A 23,492-nucleotide genomic window follows, 5' to 3' on the forward strand; every position below is an offset into this window, starting at 1 on the left:
TCCTAACACACCCATTTCCATGCCAGCGCACCTTTGGCCTTGACCATCATGCAAGCCAATTCCATACCACATAATGGTGACATGCATGCAGTGCAAAAGACAGAGGGGGTCATTCCGACCCTGGCGGTCAAAGACCGCCAGGGCCCCGGATGACGGAAGCACCGCCAACAGGCTGGCGGTGCTTCCTTGCCCATTCTGACCGCGGCGGTAAAGCCGCGGTCAGAAAACCGGGCCGGCGGTTTCCTGCCGGTTTACCCCCGGCTGGGTGAATCCTCCATGGCTGACCCCCTTACCGCCAGCCTGTTTCTGGCGGTTGTCACCGCCAGGAAGAGGCTGGCGGTAACGGGTGTCTAGGGGCCCCTGGGGGCCCCTGCACTGCCCATGCCACTGGCATGGGCAGTGCAGGGGCCCCCTAACAGGGCCCTATTAAGCTTTTCACTGTCTGCTTAGCAGACAGTGAAAAGCGCGACGGGTGCAACTGCACCCGTCGCACCCCCGCAACACCGCCGGCTCCATTCGGAGCCGGCTTCTGTGTTGCAGGGCTCCTTCCCGCTGGGTCGGCGGGCGCTACCTTGGGTAGCGCCCGCCGGCCCAGCGGGAAGGTCAGAATGGCACCAGCGGTCTTTTGACCGCGGTGCGGCCAAATGGCGGTTCCCGCCAGACGGGCGGCAACCGCCATCCGCCGGGGTCAGAATGACCCCCAGAGTGCCATACTGGGGGACGATTGCCAGCCCAGTCCTCCATCTTTGTGACAATACATGGATGCACCAAATTGGGTTCAATATGGTGCATCCCAGTGTTGTGAGAATGAAGGAGTGTGCCACTACCATTATTCTCACAGCATTGCACTCTGTCATTCGTAGTCACATATAGCCCTACATGTGGCTTGTCATTACCTTGTGTACACAATGCTGGCAATTCTGCACCACATGCCTCACAAGATGTGACCTTCTGGTGGTGCATGGGGATCCTTTAAAAGGGCCATGATGCCAGCATTCAGCCTACTTTGATATCTGATCATTGGATAGCTTATCATGTTGTGTAACAATTTCAGTTGTAAGCTTGTTATTTTAGCATACTAGGCCACCGCTGTGCATTTTCACCTCAATATGTTTTATTCAGCTTCGCTTTATTATTTTTATAGTAGCCACTTTTACAGTCTATTTTAATTTTCTTCTATCTGACTGTTTTTGCCTAGGCCAGCACTCTGTTGTCAAACAAGACATTCTTGCTCACTCTGTGCTTCTCCCAAGGCTTTGGAACGATAGGTTGCCGGTGAACGTGGTATGAGTTTAGTCTCTGACATTCATAGAAAACACACATCTTTCTCAGAACATCAGTTGTTTTATTATAAAAACACTTCCCTGTCCTTTATACATTAGAGGGAGATTCCAGCCAGAGAACCATAACTGTATGCTGATTGCTGAATGCTTCACTACAGACGCGAATGCAGAATTCAGGCCTATGCTCATGTATGGGGGATGATGTCTTCTCAGGGGAACCTGGAGGGCAGATTTAGAGCTTAACACGCTGTGCTCTATTATAACCTAGGTAGGAATTAGTCTATTGAATCTAGTGACAACATGGTAGCGTTATTTTTGTGCTTTACTCTCTTCGTCACAATTCTAATGTTATTTTGGTATGTCGTCCTGGTTATTGCAGCTCACGCTTTGCTAACTAAGATGCAATTGCTTCATTAAAATCTTATTGAAACATACACTGCCTCTGTTTGTCATTATGTATATGAGACTAATGTAGCTGAGAGAAACGGATAAGAACTGAGTGACCACGGCTTTCCTGAGAAACCAGTTATGTCATGCGCTCAGCTGCCGAATCATCCCTACCCTTGGGTAAAGATGAGGCACTGCTAGTTGGCCGGAACAAAACCCAGATTGGAGCTACAGGTGTTACCCGCAGTGGGTCAGACTCAGTCTCCCATACCACAGGCGATTCTGGCGCACAAACTCCAGTAGTCTCATTAGAATAATGAGAGTTTATGCGAAAATCACATCTGCCATTGTATTCAACACACAGGACTCACTCACATAAAATCCTGGATTACTTCACAGGACACACATTATCACACTTACTGGATGCATCTGGGTCCTCAAATCGCACCATTCACCTATTGTGTAGGGGGAAGGTCCATCTGTAAGACATGAATGGAAAACTATGCTAAATGTCATATCACAGTCACTGCAAGTGGACAACAAATTTCAGTGTGAACTAGGTGAGAGGAGTGAGCTAGTTATCCTAGTGAAAAACAGTGCAACAGACACACCACTGCGATCACACAATTACACAGACATTCATGTGAGTAGGAGCCACACATCTGAACACTAACACTGGGCCAGTGACTCATATATCGCTACACCCCGCAAGAACCATATGTAAGCCATCTATAGAAGATGGAACAACATGGTATAAGGGGGAGTTGTGCAAACAAACATTACACTACCCTGGTGCTTTGCAAGACATATGACTCAGGTACTCAAGCCTGTCCTGCAAGGCAACCAGAAGTGCTTTGTGATAGACATGTGGCTTAGCTTAAAGTGTGCAATGATCATGCATTGATTAGTCCATGACTAATGTGGCAAAGTTATCTAATGGTCTCAAATGCCCCATATACATTGCCCCCTAAGGTGGGTAAGCCACCTTTGCTAACATAATGGCAGGGGTCATGTGCATTAAATGATGACAAAGTTGTGCTGCATATGCATTGCCCAACTTTGTTGACACAATCCATGAAAAATATGGTAGGCTGACAGTGCCTTTGTGTTTAATACATGACACTATGCTGGGGCACAGGTGTCGCCATGGCCTCTAAAATGTGTGCCTACATGATGGTTGTGCAGGACTCACCAGACATTTGACCTGCATTGGTATAATGGTCGGACATGTGAACTCCAGGCCTAGAGTTGCACAGATACACCTCATTCAGGTTGCATACAACCTGTCCCCTTTGCATTGCATGCAGCAATCCAACTCATTTTCTACTGTGATTCAAGAGCAGTGAACAGTAAGTAGTATGCCAATGGGAGACTCTCCAAGGTGATTAAGCAGATCCCGCTCCCGGGCCACCAGATCTGCCCAAAAATGCTGGAGCTGGTGCTAATTCCCGCCAGTCCATTAGACCCTCTTCAGGTGGTGGAGCACCTTGCCCCAACACAGCCGCCTGGCATCCGTCCGGTATCCTTGGATGACCCGGCCACCCATCTCAAACATCATGGAAGGTAGTGGCATACCAGCCACACAAACCCACCTTACTCCTCCTCTGACATCCTCGTCAGCCTCCCCTTGCCTGAAATGTAGGAAATGGTCAAAGTTGACCACAAATAACAAGATAACAAGGAAAAATAAATGGAAACTTAACCCCACTAACTAGTCCCAACTATCCCAAATGCTAAACTACCCCGGACAGACACTCCACACTACATATACAAATTTTGACAATAAACACACAAAATCACAACTGGGACAAAATGTACACAAATAATGACATGACACGACAGGAGGGACTCCACAAATTGCAATCAACAACCAAGACACAACCACCAGCTCCAAAACGCAACCACACAGTCAGAAAGGCACAGACTGTAAAGAGAAAGTATAACTACACCCACTGTACCATGCTTGTAGACCGGATTTCGTTTTCAGTTATGCGTGTTTTTATTTGACACATTTGACATTTGCATAGGATTTTTTAGACGCATAATGCACGTGCATCGTTTCTATAGATGCATGATGGTTATGCGTCAATTTTACTGAAGGCAGCTTTGAGAAGTGTGCAAAGCTGGAATTCACGCTAAGGGCCCATTTACTTTCGTTTGCAGATGTTTTAGATGCATTTGTGTCATATTGTTTTACTCAATTCCTGATTGTGTGGCTGTTTGTATTGTCCTTAGATGGACTCAGAATCAACATACATGTGACATGGGCTGTGCTGCAGTGTGGCATTTTGAGTATGGCTACATGTGGTAGAATGTGACGAGAGTGTGATTGTTCTGTACCACCAATGAGTGTGTTACAGACTCAACAGCATGCAAATTCTTGCATGTCGTGTATATATATGAATGTGTGACAACAGTGAATCCACATATGTTTGGCATTCAGTTCAATGCAATAGTTCTGATTTGTGATTGTGTTATGTGTTTTTGTCTGTGATGTGTGATGTTGTCTTGCAGAGCATAATATTTAAAGGTACATACACAGGTCACGCATTGTTGATGATGGGTGAACCGTTGCTATCTAGGAATTATTATCCTTCAACTGTCTCCGTATGTAGATTTTGAGTTTATGAAGAGTTGTGTGAATCCTGTATATTTGTCTGACATATGTATATCTTTGGTACATAGTGTGTATGACACACTCTGCCTACATTCCACCCCAAGTACATTTTGATTAAATAAGTGTGATTGAACTCGTTGCACTTACCAATGGTTGTTGTTTTTTTGTGGTGGACATGCAGCCCTAGGTGCATATGGTCTCATCCGTGCTGATGTGCATTCCACAGACGTGTCAGTTCAATGTGTGAGGTCATGTGTACCCTGTGTCAGGATTGTGCCCCATGGTAGTGGCAGGACAGATTAGCATGGCCCAACTTCAACCATTGGTTGTTATACCTGGGCAAACCATGATGACTATTGTTGCTAATGATGTCTCCCCTTTTCACACATGTTCCACACAGCCATTGCAACTCTCACACTGAGTTGTGACAGTGTTCATTATCAACATCATTTAGTTTATATTTATTGACATCCACTACCTCATGTGTGGGCCCCATGCATACATCCTATTTGGACATGATGTAGTTGTGTCTCATGACCTATTGACTTACAAGTTGGCAACGTGGATGTACAAAATATGTAGTGGTCCATAGATTGTGTCCTTCAATTGTCACATACCAGTGATGAGGCTGTTAGTGATGTGTGTGATACCGGTAGTACAATCTCACACATCACAAATGATGTTGCAACAGTACTTGTCAGATTCCTGTTTGTAACCTGATCCCTGACCTTTGACTCACATTCCTATGCTATGCATAATGGAGATAGAAAAGACCAAATTGGTTGTATTAATGAAGTGTTTATTTACAAAATTGACAAGGTGAAATAAGTGGTTCTTAAGAGTAAAAGTTGTCAACTATGTGCTTTCTCCGCTGTACCCCAGCAGCTGTGTTGTGCTTTTCACCCTCCATATCATCACCACCATCCTCCTCCTCCTAGGCAGGCAAGCCATCTACCTGGCCATACATCGGGATGTTCATCCGCACACATATGTTGTGCAGGATAGCACATGTCAGGATGATTTTGCACACAATGGCGGTCATTCTGACTGCGGTTACCGCCGAATGACCGCCCCGCGGTCAAAAGACCGTGGCGGCCATTCCAACCTTACCGCTGGGCCGGCGGGCGGCGCGACCGCCGGCCCAGCGGGAAAGCCCCTGCAACGAGGAAGCCGGCTCCGAATGGAGCCGGCTTAGTTGCAGGGGTGCGACGGGTGCAGTGGCACCCGTCGCGATTTTCACTGTCTGCTAAGTAGACAGTGAAAATCTGTATGGGGCCCTGTGAGGGGGCCCCTGCACTGCCCATGCCAGTGGCATGGGCAGTGCAGGGGCCCCCAGGGGCCTCACGACACCCGTTACCGCCATCCTGGTTCTGGCGGTGAAGACCGCCAGAAACAGGCTGGCGAGAAGGGGGTGGGAATCCCCGTGCAGCGCCGCCATGGAGGATTCCCTGGGCCAGGGGAAAACCGGCGGGAAACCGCTGGTTCCCCTTTTCTGACCGCGGCTTTACCGCTGCGGTCAAAATAGCCCAGGAAGCACCGCCAGCCTGTTGGCGGTGCTTCCGCTGCCCTCCGCCATGGCGGTCATGGACCGCCAAGGTCGGAATGACACCCAATGTGTTGGGCATATAGAAGGCTGCCTCCTGTGAGGTCCAGGCACATGAATTTTGTCTTTAATATGCCAAATGTCCTTTCCACGATATTGCGTGTCTTACATGTCCCTCATTGTATGCACGCTTTGCTGCAATGCTTGGGTTTGCAAATGGGGTCATCATCCACAGCTGTATGCCATAACCCTGATACCCTGCAAGAGATAAAAGGTGTAAGTTGTTGTTTATGTTTGCAACATATTTGTCATGTTGCATGGCAGTTGTTATTTTGATTTGGTTGGGTCTCACACGTCTTTGTGGTATGGTGTGAGTTTGTGGCCTTTTGCAAAGTTTCTTAGCACTGTGGTGTTGAACATAACAATCTTGGGTATTGGCTCAAGGACCTGGGACATTTATTTTGGAATCCTAACTGATGCTCAGTATGTATGTACCATGTATTGTGTATTTTTGTATCAGTGTGCTATCACTAGGAGGGACATGACATATCGTCACAACAAAATGGGGTCAGATGTGATGACAACGTGGTAGCCCTACTGAGCCTGGACATCCCAGTCATTTTGACATGTGTCATAACAGATGAAGTGCAACACTTAGGCCCATTTTAATGTGTAAGTGACAATGCACAACACAGCTTCAACATTGGCAGCACTTTGCTGCAACATTTTAACTATGCAAGAATGCACGATGTGTGACATGTTACTAGGCAACCTTTTGTTGTCCCCTGCATCGGTGCCTAATATGCAGCCGTGCACCAAGACTACCAACCTTTCACCAGGGTGCTTGGCTAGCTGCCCTGTGGAGGTGGATGCATTTATACAGGAAGGGACACCTTCCTATACATAAACATTTTTGATGGCCAATTAGCTCTTTCTGTGTGTGCAGCAGTCTGCAGTATCACAGTCTATTTCCTCACTGCACCCTGAAAAAAACACCCCTGCTGTGGTGTGTGATGTTGGCAATGTCTCAGGTTTTGGGTGACACCTACATCTGTCTCAGCATCATAATGCTATGTATCTTGTGGTGACATATCTACAGCTACACACATTGCAAGCCTCTTCCAAGCTAAGTGCTGCATGGGAGGGTGGCCGATTTCTAATGTGGCTTTAAGTCACAAAAGAGTGATCATCCGCCAACTTGTAAGTACAGTGCAGGCCATGACAATGTCACTGGGGGCTCTTACATAGGCCCATTAGTGATCCAGAGTGGCAGCTGATGTTTTTGTCCAGCCATCAGATATCCAAGGGTGTGTATCCCATTGTTTCAGGATGATCAACATCACTACCAGTGTCTCTCCAAAACATGAATCATCATTTTTACTGTCTGCACATGCACAGTGCAGGCTATGGGATGGAGCTCAGCTACTTAGCAAATGTGTCCCTTAGCACTGTGCATGCCAGGTCGGAAATGTCCTAATTACCCCTACAGGGTCTCACTATGGCATCCGTGATCTGCACTGTCTAACAGTGACTCTGCCCCATGGTGGGCGATTTATTGTTTACAGTACAGCCATGATGGTGTTGTGGGTCAGTAAGTGGTGCATGTGAGGTGGCACTACAGTAGGTGTGGTGCCACTTCTCAGAAATCTGGCACATGGTATGTGATGACTATTGATGTTGTATTCCTATGTGTGTAAACCAATGCATCAGGCAGTTGTGTGCCAAGTAAGTCAGGCATGTGTTGAGGAGTTGAAGTTGGTACTGGCACCAGTTGTCTGGCATGTAATGTTTGTTCTGGCAGAGACTTGAATGGCATGATATGAGTGATCTGTGCCTATGTGTGTCTTATGTTACATGATCCTGGTGTATGCCATTGACATTGCTGTGCTATTCTTAATTTGGTGTACTGTGTGTGTGAAGTCTACGTAGTGGGCAACCTGTGGGTATTTGTGGTGGTTTGAGTACATCTGCTTGCAAAGGCTACATATCGGCACCTATCCTTCACATGGTCTGCCTCTCAAGTTGTGGGTGTGTTACGTACATGTAGGTGTATATGTTTCTGGTGTGCACTGATTATGCTGCACTGCAGCATGGTGCATATGTGTCGTTACCTACACATATGTGTTACCATGGCCATGTGTTTTTGGAGTGGTGTATGTCTTGTGTGTCCTAAAGTGTTGGTGTCTTGTGTGTAAATAGCTAGGTTTGTTGACTTAACCACAAGTAGGCCATTTCAATATTGTCCATCCTTGAAATGTTAATTGATTCTGCTGTGCTGGAATATGTAGATGTCATGTACACTCCCAGGATAGTTGGCCAAAATGTTTGTGAATAGTCCCCGGTGGTCCACAATGGCCTGCACATTTATGGAATGTGTGTGTTTGCGATTCCGGTATAGATACTCTGTTGCTGCAAGGGGAACAAGTCAGACATGGGTGCAGTCAATTGCACCAAGCACATGTGGGAAGCCATTAAATTGATAGAACCCCTGTTTTATCCCCTGCTGCTTTTGCAGGGTGTTGGGGAATCTGATGTGGTGGGGTATCAGAGAGAGGTTTGCATCTAATACCTTTGGCAGGAACACCAAGAATGACGGCTGTGACATACCAGCAACCAGGGCACCCGTTGTTTGAAATGACCCATGTGCCAGCATGTGCAGGACAGCTAGCAGCTTTGTCACAGGTGGCATATTGTGTGGGGTCTGCAGGCTTGCTGTGTTCTGTGGCTCAATGTGTTGCAACAGGTGGAGTATGGCTTGCCGGTTGAATCTGCATATCCTTATTATGTCTTGTTCCCTGAGGCCAAGGAGGATTGTTCTGTTTCTGAATATTCTCTCCTGTCTTCTGCGTTGCCTTTGTGGGCCGCGTTGTAGTGGTGGTGGTTGCTGTTGTTGTTGCTGTCCTCTGCATCATCTCGCAAGCTAGAGCAGTAGCACTTCCATCCTGTCCAGTGGGTTAGTGATTTTGCTTCTGTGAGTTTTCCTTAAGTAGTGGTGTGTGGGCCTCATTTTAACACCTAGTCTGACCCAGAGGTCAAGATTTGATGCAAATCGGAGTTAACATAATTTTTTGGATGGGGACGTGGCCAAGATGGCAACCAGAGCGGCTGTTTAATTGGCGGCTCCGATCCTGGCCTTACAAAATCTCATGAACACAAGCGATCCCCGCTTTAAATCGGTGGATCGCTGTTCTCCCCTCCATTCTGGGGCGCTTGAGGGACCCAGTGGCTTACAACCCGCTTCGGGACCACGCAGGACTAGATGGTGGTCTGCAGGGCCTGAGGTGGATGGATTGCGGACGAAGCATGGGGCGTGGTGTGCTGTGAACCCGAAGGGCTTTGATCGATTGCTCCGTGCTGCTCCGGCGCCCAAAGGAACACCGCCCTGATTCAGTTCTTGAGTGGAGCTATAATACGGACTGGAGGCGATCTGGACGAGGTGCTTGAGGGAGGAGCGGATCGTTCGGCGGCAGCATCGTGCCGCGGCCCGCTGTGTGACAGACGTGTGCATCGGGCCTGCGACCCATGTGGATCTGAGTGGGCGATCGGGCGCCTATCGGGCATTCCGGCCTGCTTTGGGAGCTCGAGGAGGCCCAGTTGCACAGAGGACCCGTGGTGCAGTTTGGTGGTGAGTGGACCACGGACTTGGCAGTCCGAGCGCGGCGCATGGAAAGCAGAGGAGAGACACAGCGAGATAGAGGAACAAATCTGAAACATTTGGAACGTTGAAGGGATGCCTCCTGCCGTTCCGATCTCCAGAGGAAACCAAGCTTCTCACGCTGACTGCGAAGGGGAGCACCGTGACAGGCTATGAGTGGTAGAAATTGTGTGCTGTGTGGCACGAACAGCTATTCGGCGGCATATATCTGCCCGTATTGCGCAGAATGGTATGCAATCCTGGGTTCACGCCCACTATTGCCATTCGGTGGTAGACTTAGCTGGATGTTCTACTGACTGGGCAGCGTATTGTGAAAGGGATATGCCAGATCAAACAGCACAACCTAGATGAACCACAGGACACACATGATAGACATAGTAGTACTGTGATTCATCGGCACTCACATTCATCAATATTGCACGCTGACCTACCTTTTGATAAAAGGAAAGATTAAGAATATTGCACACTACCTTTCCTGTGTGAGTGAGGGTCCAACATACTTGGTGCCAAAAAGATCTGGAGACACACAGATCAGACAACAGCTCAGCGCTGTCTACATGGGCAAGCCAAAAATGGCGAAAGCACCACCCGGGGCCAAAAAAAAAATAGATCTCTCAGTGGGAAAGCAAGACTCTACTGCCCAGGCTCTACGACAGATGAAACTTACACTAAGCAATCATACCTCGCAATTCAAGAAGGTTTTGCAAGCTATAGTAGAAACCAGAACTTATTTGGAAGTGAAGATAGGTGCAGTAGTGGTGGATGTCAGACTACTCAGAGTCGACCAGCGTGCTCTGGCAGATCGAGTCTCCGAAACGCAAAAAGAAATAGGCGTATTAACCCCGGCTGTGCAAACACTGCGAGAACAAGTACAACGCCTATCGTCGGAGATAGACAAACTAAAGTGCAGAGCCGAGGATGCTGAAGGCAGATCAAGGAGGAATAATATCAGATTGGTGGGGTTCCCAGAGCAGGTCGAGGGCCCCAGTGTAGAACTGTTCATAGAAAAATAGCTCACAGACAATACTACTAGATGATATTCCTAAATTCTTTTCGATTGAGCGCGCTCACAGGGTTCCAGGTAAAGCCCCACCACCAGGCGCATATCCCCGCCCTATAATAGCCAGACTACTCAACTACCGAGACAGAGATCTCATCTTGCAGCTATTTCGTAAACTAGGTCTGCAGCAATATGAGTACGCATAGATCACGGCATACCCTGACTTCACTGCGGACGTCCAGTCTAAAAATAATTCGTTCTACCAGATAAAAAAACACCTATGGGAACACCACCTCAAATATGCAATACTGTCCCCCACTAAGCTGCGTGTACAGGATGGTCCCAAAGTGCACATTTTCACCTCCTCGAGAGACGTGTGGACGTGGCTGCATGCCAATGGTCTTGCCTGTCCTATACAACAGGACAACTCAACAGAAGAGCAAACACACCCAAAAGAAAAAAGAAAATGGCGACCACACCCCAGGCATAAGCCGTCTGTGGAACAAGTAGAGGAAGAACGCTCCAGGCTTCTGCAAGAAACGTCACACTTTGTGACAGACTCACTAGTAGAACATGTGGAACATGGAAACTCCGATCAGGAACACAAAACTAACTCTGACTCACTGGGCTCGCCTTTGGGTCTGCTTCTCACACCACGCTCAGCCTATGACAGTTGATGACCACTTTCGAAATGATCAGTGGTATTACCGGGGACGTTCGAGGCCTGTGGAGTCTTGGCTGTGTCATCACAAGCATCCACATTAAAGGATTTAAGCGACGAAACGTTACATGGACTGGGGCTCTCCTCAACGGCGTGCCATGCGGAGGAAAGAGCAAGACCATTCGTTGGGCCAGATATGGTTACCCTTGAATTTGGCTCGCATCCTCTACGCCACGTACCATATGGACTGGTTCAATACTACACCTGCTCATGGAAGTGGGCACTGTTTAGATGTTTGCACATTTGTGCTGTTACTTATTGATGTTATTGTTGTATTTGTCCTTTTTTTCCCGGGATCACCTTAGGTCTACATAGTAAATCCTTGTCATACTGTCACATACCACACCTAAAGATTAAGACGACAAAAGACGTCTGGGCACCAAAGGGGGGTTGGTCGGGAGATGAGAGACACCGGTTGTCCCACACAACCAACTCGGGGTGAGCCCCCTGCACCTCCCCTCCTTTTTACTATCCCACATACTAATCACAATACAACTACATTTACACACACCACGCTATAGCGTATTGACATAGAACGTGAGAGAAATGGCAAACCCATGCAAATGACAACGAATATATACTTATCTGAAACGCCACCAAATACACTTTGCCCTGCTCCGGGAGACACACCTATTAGACACCACACTAGACACCCGGAAATCCTGGAAAGGACAGTTGCTAGGCACAAAGTTTTCCTCCTTTGCACGTGGAGTGGCAATCTGGATTGCCCCAGGTGTCCCTTACGAGATTGTTAATGCGTGTATTGACACAAATGAGAGATACATAGTAGTAGAAGGTAGACTAGATGGCATGCCGTTGGCACTAGTGGCACTATACGCCCCCCAATTTTAATCAGTTAGATTTCCTTCATACACTTCAACAAGAGGCATGTTCAGGGACCCAACAATAGAATGCATCTGGGGCGGTGTTTCAATTGTGTCATGGACATTCACATGGACAGATCTATCCCCCGCTCCCGTCTGCCCAAAGTGGCCGAATCTCGCATGACCTTAACACTTGACGGCTATCCAATGGGCTGAATGATATATGGTGCATGCGACACCCGGAACAGCGTGAGTATTCTTTTTACTCCCCTGTACATGCCCTACGTACTAGGATCAACATGATTTTAGCGTCGCAGGCAGTCATACACAAGATACACACGCCAGACTATCTGGCTTGTACCTTATCAGACGACAACCCTCTACATGCGACATTAGGATTGGGAAAACCTTGCACGCATATTCCTTCATGGCGCCTACAGACAGAGACTTTATCAGACCCTCCCTTCCGCGCTGCATTAAATAAATGCTTATCCAATTACTTCTCTGTAAACAATGGCTCCGCAACTAGTAGAGCCATGGAATGGGATGTCCATAAAGTGGAGTTTCGGGGCCATTGCATGTCTGCATCCGTAGGGGTCAGAAGGGTATTGCTTAGAGAGATCTCGGACTTGGAGTCCCAGTAGCGAGAAGCGGAGATCGCTGTTGCAACTGGTGATTTACCTATGTTGGAATTACAAACAATATAGACGAAATATAGGGAAGCTGATATTAGGCTCAGAAAATATGACTATAGGCACTACATGGCAAGTAAGTATGCAGAAGGGGACAGAGCAGGTAGATTACTGGCATGGCTGGTTCGTCAGCCCTTTCAGCCCTTCCCCATAGGTGCAATAAAGTTGGACACAGGGCAGATAGTAAGCACACAAATAGAAATTAATGAGGCCTTTCACAAGTACTACAGATCCCTGTACCTGCTCGACCCCTCTCTTCCGGCTGCGCAACTGACTGATTTTTTAATATTCTCTCCACAGCAGTGCTTGCGACCTGAACAGGCTGAGGCGCTAGATGGTTCAATTACCATAGAAGAACTCTGTCTGGCACTATCACAAATGGCACGCACCAAGACCCCAGGGTCCGACGGCCTGCCAGCAGAATATTATTCTTCCCAGGCTAATCTTCTCCTACCACTGCTCTTGCAGGTGTTCAATGAGGCACATGAAAGAATACGATTGCCCGATTCGTTGAATGAGGCACTGATTGCCATCCTTCCCAAACCTGGACGTAATCCTCTTGATGTTCGATCATATCGCCCTTTATCCTTACTCAATACACATTGTAAATTACTAGGTAAAATCTTAGCTAACAGACTCCTCGCCCACATGACACACCTGAACCACGAGGATCAGTCAGGGTTTATACCTGGTAGGAAGACCTTTCTCAATATAAGACGTTTTATCCGTATATTACACAACGATGGAGTGACCCCACCAGCAAATGCAGTAGCTATATCATTAGATATAGAAAAAGCGATCAACACACTTAACTGGGATTATCTATTTACCACATTGGAGGCTATGGGATTTGGCGCTGGATACGTTCAGTGGATCAAGATGTTATATGCACAGCCCATGGCGTGGGTCAAGACGGGGCAGGTAATCTCTGAGTTCTTTCCAATATACAGAGGCACCAGACAGGGATGTCCGTTGTCTCCCCTTCCCTTCGCGATCGCCATGGAACCACTAGCACTTAAAATGCATCTGCAGGTACACAGTTGGGGAATCTCAGAACTTAACACGTACAATATCATATCACTATATGCAGATGACGCATTGATATACCTGCGCGACCATGTAGAATCCATGGGGGAAGTTATGGAGACACTTGACACATTTGCGACCATCTCTGGCTTACGAGTCAATTGGTCAAAATCTTGTATCTTTCCCCTTTCCCCAGTACCTATAGAATACCGCACAGCCCTCCCACACTACCAACTACCATGGTGTCATACCACTTTTAAATACTTGGGTATACAGATATACCATTCAATCGAAGAGCTCAGGGAAGGTAATATAGACAGGGCTCTTCCTTCAGTGCATGGATCATTACCATTTTGGCTATCCCTCCCCTTATCACCAATGGGACGAATGGCTATCGCAAAAATGCTTATTCTTCCGAGGCTCCTATATTCCTTCACAGTGCTACTGATTGTCCTCCCCCACTCTTTCTTTAAAACACTATATTCCATCATGACTGATTTATTATGGGGTAGAGACAGGCGTAGAGTGGCATTTCGCATAACACAATACCCACAATTCAAGGGAGGTCTGGGCATGCCCAACTTTGAACTGTATTACGCAGCGGCTCAACTGCAGTGGCCTGCTTCGTGGCTGTGCGGAATCCCCTCAGCGGAACAAAAGGTGGTGACGGAGTCCCTGGCACCACTCCAAGTGCTCACTTGGCTGTTGGATGGATTGAGCAGTTTGACACAGAGCTCCGTCCTCTTACTAGCAGCTAAATCGTGCTGGCAAAGATATGTCTATAATGGTTGCAAATCAATACCATACTCCCATAAGTTACCATGGACACAATTACCTAAAGCTCAAAATCTAATAGGTCAGCACAATACCATCCCGTGGCGCGAGGCAGGCCTAGAAAACTTGGGCGAGCTATATGAGGGCTCTATACTGAAGCCCTTTACTGTGGTCAGCAACTAGACGTGGATCCCAGTTGGTGCCTTCATTATGTACCACGCAGTTAAATACCTACTGGAAGCCACATGGGGAAGAGGCAAAGATGACCACAAGAATCACAACTGCTTACACTACTCCTATCGCTTGGCAACACTAGAAATGCAATCTCACTGCTATATTTGCTCCTACTGGATCAAGCCTGCCCTGAACTGACACGTGCCAAAGCAAGATGGGACGAGGTGCTTCCCTCCCCGCTGTCCCAAAAAGATTGGATAGAGACGCTTTCTTCTATTAAAAGTATATCTCGTAATGTCCCGCTTCGTTATACACAGTTTAATTACATACATCATACCTACTTATCCCCGGCTCGCATAAAGCGAGCCGGGGATAAGTAGACCTGAAATGCCCTAGATGCACACACCCCACAGCAGACTTCTACACACGTTTATGATCTTGCCCACACCTAACAGAGGCCTAGCGATGTGTTGTTGTCACAATAAATGAGATAACGAACAGCACGCTGCCTGTGACTCCGGAGTCATGTCTGCTCGGTCTGCGCCGACGCACTAAGGGAGATAAACAGATAAACAGATATACAGACTTGGCCCTCACATTGTTTAAGCGCCTGATAGCAACTCATTGGAAAGCAACGTGTACCCCGGTCCATAGTAATTGGCTCCGTGAACTGATTTGGGCCTCGCAGGCAGAAGGACACACATTACGGCAGCTCCTTCAGCGGGGATTAGCCCTAGGCGGATCTGAAATATGAGATGCCTTCATTGTAGCTATGGAACCTACAGATGACACACTCCCTTCTTAAATTGTATAAAAGGTACATAACTGAAAGTTCTTTCCCCGCATACCCGGTGATACACGGTGGATATATGCGTCAAGGATATTCACTTCCTATCATTTAACGAGTATAAAAAACTGGACTTCATCCCAGGAACACAATCCATACACAACAATCAAATGTAAGGATGTCATGTGATATTATTGTAATATATGCTCTATATATCTCTAAGCTCACAGTTCAGATATCTCCGTGACTGAGTATATATGTGATACCCCGGAATGTTTAATGTTTAATGCTTCATGTTTTAAATGTTTTCTGCTTGTTGTTCAATACTCAAGACACAGAATAAAAAAAAAATAAAAAAAAATAAACATAATTTTTTGGGTCCGCCTCCCACCTGTGCGTCATTTTTGCACGGATGGATAAATATGGCTCCACGGGCTTAGAGTCATTTTTTGGACGTGAACGCCTACCTTGCATTCCATTGTTGCAAAGAGGTTTCACACATTCCAAAATTACGTTAACTCCAATATTTTGACGCTAGACAGGTCTACCATCAAAATATAAATATGAGTTAAATTTGTGCTGAATTAGCATTAAAACATCACGCTAATTCAGCACAAAGTGAGTATAAATCTGGGCCTTTGTCTTAGAGTAGCACTTGCAGTGCTCGCTTTACAAAGCTTTCATGTGTGACCCTTTCAGCCAGACATGGCTTCTTAGGTAATAGCATGTTTTATTGTGAGATTTGTTTTCTAGGAAGGGGCACAAATGAAAGAATAATAGGAAGCAAAAGAAAGCCGTGTAGTTAAATGTTATGGTAAATGATACCCAATACAACATTTTATTTTCAGAACCCCTTCTACCACCAATTAAGACATTCTTTACAGAAGTTGTGTTGAAAAAGAAATTTTGTGCCACGATTCGCTCGTAACTACTGTAGGGTTATAGAGCCTGCAACACTGTTGGGCAGAACATAAATAGTGGAGGCACATTGACATATGTTCCCTTAAATAGCATATGTCATTTTAAAACATTTATGTGAGAACCATGCTTCAAAATCCATTGATCCACTGTGTTTTAAAAAAATTGAGGGGCATCCGTGAAGCAGTTGGTCTCACTTGCTTTGCTCTCTCGCTACCTGCAACTTACTCCTAAGTCCTGTACCCATTTTCACTTGTCCCGATATACCTTCAATGCTCTCACCATAGGTCAATACTCTTATCTAACTGAAAAAAATGTCTGTCTCCATTTTGTCTCTTAGTATACCAAGGCTGAATTTTCTGTAGTTGTAAATGTTTATGGTTTAGTGGGGTGATTATTTCAAACAAGCTTTTCTCCTGCTTTCGTAGGGCTGCATCATTCTCTTTGCTATTTACATTCTTTTGATTCTGATTTGTTCTACATGTTCATGTTATTTTTTTTTACTGCAATAAGCATTCGTTCCCTGAAGTTTATATTCACTTTTACCTTTATGTTATTTTTAATACACCTGTATTCTACTTCATTCTTTGTAGGTTATTGTACATCTAATGCCTGTGTTGTTATAGTTTCCTGCTCTACCATTTCCCTGGGTATTAAGACTCACTATGACACCTCTTCAGTTAATTCATATTATAACCAAACGTTAGACAGCACGTGGAAGTGTCACTTACCCAGTGCATAAACTGCTACATATTAACCCCTCTGGTGTGGGTGTTGGCCACTGGCCGACGCCTACACTACCTCCCTGGTGTGGGTCACGACCAGTGGCCGACATCAGGGAGGGGTTAAAAAAAAAACAGGAGACACAGAAGAGCTTCCGTGTCTCCTCCATCCCCCGCGTGCTGAAGTCACATTTGTTTTCCCCACCGAAGCAGGAAGCAGCAGCAGGTAAGGCTGCTTACTGCTCCAGTGGGGAATACTTGCCCAAACGGGCCTCCTCACCATTTGGCAAGGCATCGTTTGAAAGGGGAGATTCTCCCCTTTCAAACAAGGCCTTCCTGAAATGGTTTCCTGGCCCTCTATCACAGCAGAGCCCCACTAGACACTAGGTATTTCACTTGGGGGGTCGGTCCCCCATGGAAACGGGCATATTTGTTTTAAAAAAATAAGTTTACCCCCACTGGGGTTAAAAAAAAAAATAAAAAATAAAAAAATAATTGACAAGGGGTTGCCCGTGGGCAGGGCGAACCCCTGTGGGGGCAATTTTTCTTTTAATATGGACCCCTGGGAAACTATAAAGCTAATAACAAATATATAGATCTATATATATATATATGTATAGGTATATATATCTATATATATATATATATATATAGATATCTATATATATATATAGATATAGATATAGATATATATAGATATATATATTCGCCACCAGTTCTCTTGCAGTTGCAGCTTGCGTCTTCAAAGCAATGCACATACTTCAACTGACGCGTTTCAGCTGTAGCTTTTAGGCAGTAATAAAAAAGTCAAATAACTCTTGTGATAATGTTTCCGCTAGCAAAGGATCTGACTTGTCTAGTGGCAGTTTTGATGCTATAAAGTAGCGCAAAAGGTTTATATGTCTATTGCAAAGATCAAATCTGTATTTTATGTAAATAGCTGAGTGGATTAGTAAAGCCAGCCATTACCTGCACTATCATACAAATGTATGTGCGAGGGGGGCTATGGAGAGATGAAGGGCACTTTTGCTGGGTGGTAGTGAGGGAATCCAAGGAGGAGGTCATGGGAGTGGGAGCACCAATAATGATGATTGTTGGACTTGTCTTTTTTTATTTTTTGAGCGTCTTGAGAGAACGTGCTGATTGAGGGAAGAAGCAAAGGTAAGGTGACTGACCTTTACTGTTGCACGCATCTCACACATACTCACCAGCAATTTTGTGACTGTCTACGTAGTGTAGTGTTTTAGAGCAACGGTTTAGCCAGTAGCAGAGATGGCATCTCATTGGATGACTGCTGTTTAAGCTCTAAACTGGCTTATAGAGGACAGCTCTGCCATAGGATCAGAGACTGAGACAGCAGATACTGAGACAGCATCTGAGGGATAGGACAATGGTGCAGACTCTGGGAGTGATTTCTCTTACAACTCCTCTTCCAGTGATTCTGTGGGAGGTGATGAGGACAGTCCTGCTGTCCCTTCGCAAGCGCAGTTTGTGCAGCGGGACAGTAGCAGTTAGCCCAACCCAGAGAGCAGGTGCATGTGGCAGCAAGCACAGAGAGAGTGCTCTCTTGGGAGCTCCCCAATTTAGTTCAGCCCAAATTCCACCACCCAATTCGTATTGTGGAGACATCAAAATGATCTATCACAAAACAACCTGTTTTTGTGAGGCAGGCACCTGCATTTTGGTCCCAGGCTCACTGGCCATATAGGAAATCTACCAAACCCAGATATTTCTGGAAACTAGACACCCGGGGGAGTCCACAGAGGTGTGACTTGTGGGGATTCCCCAAAGTATTCTTACCCAGAATACCCTGCAAATGTGAAATGTTGAATAAAAACTCTATTTTTTTCTTGCATTTCTGTCACACAAACTGCAGGAATATGCTGGGATCCACAAACTTCCTACCGCCCATTGTTTCCCCACCATTCCTGATCAAAATTCTACCCCACTTGAGTGCCTGTACCTAGTGGCTGAGTCAGGAATGGGTCACCCCAGTTTCAACAGTTGCCCTCATGTAAGGATTAACAATGACCATTGTGTGATCCATTCCTGACATGGGCACTAGGTCTACCCACACAAGCGAGGTATCATTTTTAATAGGGAGACTGGGAGGAAGTCTGGGTAGAAGGACATTTGTGGCTCCTCTCAGAATCCAGAACTTTATGTCAAGGAAATGTGAGGAAAAGTGTATTTTTTGCCAAATTTTGAGGTTTGCAAAGGATTCTGGGTAAAAGAACCTGGTGAAAGCCCCACCCCATTCTGAATTTTCCTAGTTGTCTAGTTTTCAGAAATGTCCAGGTTTGCTAGGTTTTCCCAGATGCCATCTGAGCTAGAGGCCAAAATCCACAGCTAGGCACTTTGCAAAAAACAGGTCAGTTTTACTTGGGAAAATGTGATGTGTCCACATTGTGTTTTGCTGCATTTTTTGCTGTGGGCACTAGGCCTACACACAAAAGTGAGGTACCATTTTTATCGGGAGACTTAGGGGAATGCTGGGTCGAAGGAAGTTTGTGGCTCCTATCAGAATCCAGAACTTTCTGTCAAGGAAATGTGAGGAAAAGTGTATTTTTTGCCAAATTTTGAGGTTTGCAAAGGATTCTGGGTAAAACAACCTGGTGAAAGCCCCACCCCATTCTGAATTTTCCTAGTTGTCTAGTTTTCAGAAATGTCCAGGTTTGCTAGGTTTTCCCAGATGCCATCTGAGCTAGAGGCCAAAATCCACAGCTAGGCACTTTGCAAAAAACAGGTCAGTTTTACTTGGGAAAATGTGATGTGTCCACATTGTGTTTTGCTGCATTTTTTTGCTGTGGGCACTAGGCCTACACACAAAAGTGAGGTACCATTTTTATCGGGAGACTTAGGGGAATGCTGGGTCGAAGGAAGTTTGTGGCTCCTCTCAGATTCCAGAACTTTGTAGCACCAAAATTTGAGAAAAAAGTTGTTCTTTTTGCCAAACTTTGAGGTTTGCAAATGATTCCGGGTAACAGAACCTGATGAGAGCCCCACAAGTCACGCCATCCTGGATTCTCCTAGGTGTCTAGCTTTAAAAAATGCACAGGTTTGGTATTGTTTCCTAGGTGTCGGCTGAGCTAGAGACCAAAATCCACAGCTAGGAGCTTTCCAAAATATATGTCACTTTTCATTGTAATCATTTGATGAGTCCATGTTGCATTTTGGGGCTTTTCCTGTCGGGAGCACTAGGCCTACCAGCACAAGTGAGGTACCATTTGTATCAGTACATTTGGGGCAATGCTGGGTGGAAGGAAACTTGTGGCTTCTCTCAGATTCCTGAACTTTCTATCATGGAAATGTGAGGAAAAACAGTTTTTTTTGGCCAAATTATAAGGTTTGCAAAGGATTCTGGGTAACAGAACCCGAAGAGAAACCCACAAGTCACCCCATTCTGAATTTCCCTAGGTATCTAGTTTTCAGAAATGTCCAGATTTGCTAGGTACTTTGCAAAAAACAGGTCATTTTCCTTCGGGAAACTGTGATGCGTCCACGTTGTGATTTTGGGCATTTCCTGTCATGGGCACTAGGCCTACCCACACAAGTGAGGCACCATTTTTACCAGGAGACTTTGGGAATGCTGGGTGGAAGGAAGTTTGTGGATCCTCTCAGATACCAGAACTTTGCAGCGCCGAAATCTGAGGGAAAATTGTTTGCCAAATGTTGAGGTTTGCAAAGGATTCTGGGTAACAGAAACGGGTGAGAGCCCCACAAGTCATCCCATTCTGAACCTCTCTAGTTGTCTAGTTTTCAGAAATGTCCAAGTTTGCTAGGTTTTCCCAGATGCCATTTTTATCAGGAGACTTGGGGGAAAGCTGGGTGGAAGGAAGTTTGTGGTTCCTCTCAGATTCCAGAACTTTTTTGCACCAAATCTGAGGGAAAAGTGTTTCTTTATGCCAAATTTTAAGGTTTGCAAAGGATTTTGATTAACAGAACCTGGTGAGAGCCACACAAGTCACCCCATCCTGGATTCTCCTAGGTATCTAGCTTTTAAAAATGTGCAGGTTTGGTATTTTTCCTAGGTACTGGCTGAGATAGAGACCAAAATCCACAGCTAGGCATTTTCCAAAATATACGTCACTTTAAAATGTAAACATTTGATGAGTCCATGTGGCATTTTGGGGCATTTCCTGTCACGAGCACTGGGCCTACCAACACAAGTGAGGTACCATTTTTATCGGGAAACGAGGGGGAATGCAGAGTGGAAGGAAATTTGTGGCTTCTCCCAGATTCCAGAACTTTCTATCATGGAAATGTGAGGAAAAAGTGTTTTTTTGGCCAAATTATGAGGTTTGTAAAGGATTCTGGGTAATAGAACCCAAAGAGAGCCCCACAAGTCATCCCATTCTGAATTTTCCTAGGTGTCTAGTTTTCATAAATGTCCAGGTTTGCTAGGTTTTCTCAGATGCCATCTGAGCTAGAGGCCAAAATCCACAGCTAGGCACTTTGGAAAAAACAGGTCATTTTTGGGGGGAAATGTGATGTGCCCACATTGTGTTCTGCGGTATTTCCTGTTGTGGGCACTAGGCCTACCCACACAAGTGAAGTACCATTTTTATTGGTAGACGTGGGGAAAAGCTGGGTAGAAGGAAGTTTGTGGCTCCTCTCAGATTCCAGAACTTTGTAGCACGGAATCTGAGGGGAAATTGTTTGCCAAATTTTGAGGTTTGCAAAGGATTCTGGGTTACAGAACCTGGTGAGAGCCCCACAAGTCACCCCATTCTGAATTTCTCTAGGTCTCTAATTGAGTTACCATTTTTATCAGGAAACTTGGAAGAAAGCTGGGTAGAAGGAAGTATGTGGTTCCTCTCAGATTCCAGAACTTTGTTGCACCAAAATCTGAGGGAAAAGTGTTTTTTTTTGCCAAATTGTAAGGTTTGCAAAGGGTAACAGAACCTGGAGAGAGCCACACAAGTCACTCCATCCTGGATTTTCCTAGGTGACTAGCTTTAAAAAATGCTCAGGTTTGGTAGTTTTCCTAGGTACCGGCTGAGCTAGAGACCAAAATCCAAAGCTAGGCACTTTCCAAAAAATACGTCACTTTTCAATGTAAAAATGTGATGTCTCCATGTTGGATTTTGTGGCATTTCCTTTCGTGGGCATTAGGCCTACCAACACAAGTGAGGTACTTTTTTTATCAGGAGACTTGGGGGAAGGCTGGGTGGAAGGAAGTTTGTGACTCCTCTCAGATTACAGAACTTTCCAGCACGGATATCTGAGGGAAAGTGTTTGTTTGCCCCACAAGTCACCCCATCCTGGATTACCATAGGTGTCCAGTTTTCAAACATGCACAGCTTTGGTAGGTTTCCCTAGGTGTTGTCTGCACTAGAGGCCAAAATCCACAGCTAGGCACTTTCCAAAAAACACGTCAGATTTCAATGTAAAAATGTGATGTGTCCATGTTGCGTTTCCTGTCGCAGGCACTAGGCCTACCCACACAAGTGAGGTACCATTTTTATCAAGAGATTTGGGGGAACACAGATTAGCAGAGCAAGAGTTATTGCCCCTTGTCTTTCTCTGCATTTTTTCCTTCCAAATGTAAGACAGTGTGTAAAAAAAATATCTACTTGAGAAATGCCCTGTAATTCACATGCTAGTATTGGGACCCCAGAATTGAGAGATGTGCAAATAACCACTGCTTCTCAACACCTTATCTTGTTCCCATTTTGGAAATACAAAGGTTTCCTTGATACCTATTTTTCACTCTTTAGCTTTCACCAAATGAATTGCTGTGTACCAGGTATACAAGGAAAACCCATTGCAAGGTGCAGCTCATTTATTTTGCTCTGGGTACCTAGGGTTTTTGATGAACCTACAAGCCCTATATATCCCTGCAACCAGAAGAGTCAACGATATATTGCTTTCAAAAATCTACCATAGCTGGAAAAAGTGATAGTAGAAAATGTGTACAGAAATAGCTGTTTTTTACCTGAATTTATATTTTTTATTTCACCTGTTATTCTCTGCAGGAAAACCTTGTAGGATCTAACCAAATAACCATTTGCTGAATTTCAAATTTTTCCTACTTTTTGGAAATGTTTAGCTGCCCAGGGTACAGTACTGTACTTAGACCCATTTCTGTCTCTAATTGGAAGAAGGCTCACAAAATAGTAAAAATGGGGTATGTCTCAGTAAAATGCCAAAATTGTGTTGAAAAATGTGGTTTTCTGATTCACGTCTGCCTGTACCTGAAGGCTGGGCAGTAGCTGATTTGAGCACTGCAAAGCCTTTATTGATGCCAATTTCAGGGAACAAACCACAAGCCTTCTTCGGCAGCCCTTTTTTCCAATTTGTTGGAAAAAAACAAATTTTCAGCTGTATTTTGGCTAATTTCTTGGTCTCCTCCAGGGGACCCCACAA

Source organism: Pleurodeles waltl, chromosome 4_2, assembly GCF_031143425.1.
Source record: "Pleurodeles waltl isolate 20211129_DDA chromosome 4_2, aPleWal1.hap1.20221129, whole genome shotgun sequence".
Taxonomy (NCBI): Eukaryota; Metazoa; Chordata; class Amphibia; order Caudata; family Salamandridae; genus Pleurodeles; species Pleurodeles waltl.